Source organism: Grammomys surdaster, unplaced genomic scaffold (assembly GCF_004785775.1).
Source record: "Grammomys surdaster isolate TR1022 unplaced genomic scaffold, NIH_TR_1.0 191, whole genome shotgun sequence".
Classification (NCBI taxonomy): domain Eukaryota; kingdom Metazoa; phylum Chordata; class Mammalia; order Rodentia; family Muridae; genus Grammomys; species Grammomys surdaster.
Window position 1 is genome coordinate 5678319 of NW_021604636.1, and position 1480 is coordinate 5679798.

Genomic DNA, 1480 nt, shown 5'->3' on the forward strand with positions numbered 1-1480 from the left:
GAAAGAAAGAAAGAAAGAAAGAAAGAAAGAAAGAAAGAAAGAAAGAAGAACTTATTTGATGGGTTCGAGAGATAGCTTAGTGGTTAAGAACACTGGCTGTTCTTCTAGAGAACCTGGATTTGATTTCCAGCATCCACATGGAGGCTCACAACTCTCTGTAACTCTAGTCCTCAGGGACCTGATGTCCTCTTCTGTGCTCTACAGGCACCAAACACAATGAATAAACTCATATGAAGGCAAAATACATGTACACATAAAATAAAGGTTAAAAAATATTTGAATGCTTTTTGTGATTAGGATATATTTATAGTTAGAGATAATAGCAGTGAAATATTTTGTTTTGAAAATAAAAATATGTATTTAAAGAAATATCTATAAATATGCTAAAAAAATCTGTAGGCTTCAAAATAGGTCATCTCTGTTCTTTTTTCCCAAGGATCTCATAAATTATTCATAGAAATCACATATATACTAATATTTTTCTTCATTTCTTCTTTTAGAAAATAACAGGTATTACTTCTTCACTCAATATTTTTTGGTAATAACTATTTTCTTAAGCCATGTTTCCATGACTAAAAAAATTACATATAAAGGAAAAGTTATATTGACTAAACTTAGAATATCTCTGTATAAATAATTAATTTTACTCTAAACTTGGATAGAAAGATAACTTTAAGATTATTTTAAAATTCAAAGGTCAAAACATTTAAAGCACAATGTTTGCCCTATTTAGAGATAGAAATTGAGAAAACTGTTTTTAATTAAGCAAGTTTAATTCATAAAAGTTTATCTATTACATATCTTTTATTTCTATATATCAAACTGTAGCTACAGAAACAGAGCCCAAATATAAACTAATAAACTACAGAACTTGTTTGGAACCTATATGAAGAAAGATCCATGACATTACATAAGACCACAAATTTTTAAATAAATCTTTTTCAAAAGAAAATTTGTTTATGTGTATGGATGTTTTGTCTGCATATATCTCACCTGCATGTGATGCCCATGAAGGTCAGAGGAGGGCATCGAATATCCAGGGACTGGAGTTACAGACAGTTGGGAGCTGAGATGTGGGTGCTGGGAATTGAATGTAGACTCTTTGGAGGAGCAGCTAGTGACCTTAACTGCTAAGCCATCTCTCCAGCCCCTTGGATTTTTTTTTTTAAGAAGAGCTGGGCATGTTAGCACACACTTGCAATCCCAGAAAAGTTGGAGGCCTGATAGGGCTGTACAGTCAGATCCTTAATAAGAATCAATCTATTAATTAATCAATCAAACAAACAAGCAAACACAAAAAAAAGGCTTTTTGGGGTTGGGCGAGAAAATATTTTAGTATTATAAATTTGCCTCAATTCATTTGTAAATTTGTCATAATTCTGCTTACATTTTCCAAAGAATTTTCAAATTAATTGTGGCATTAAAATCAATCCCTCTCTCTCTCTCTCTCTCTCTCTCTCTCTCTCTCTCTCTCTCTCTC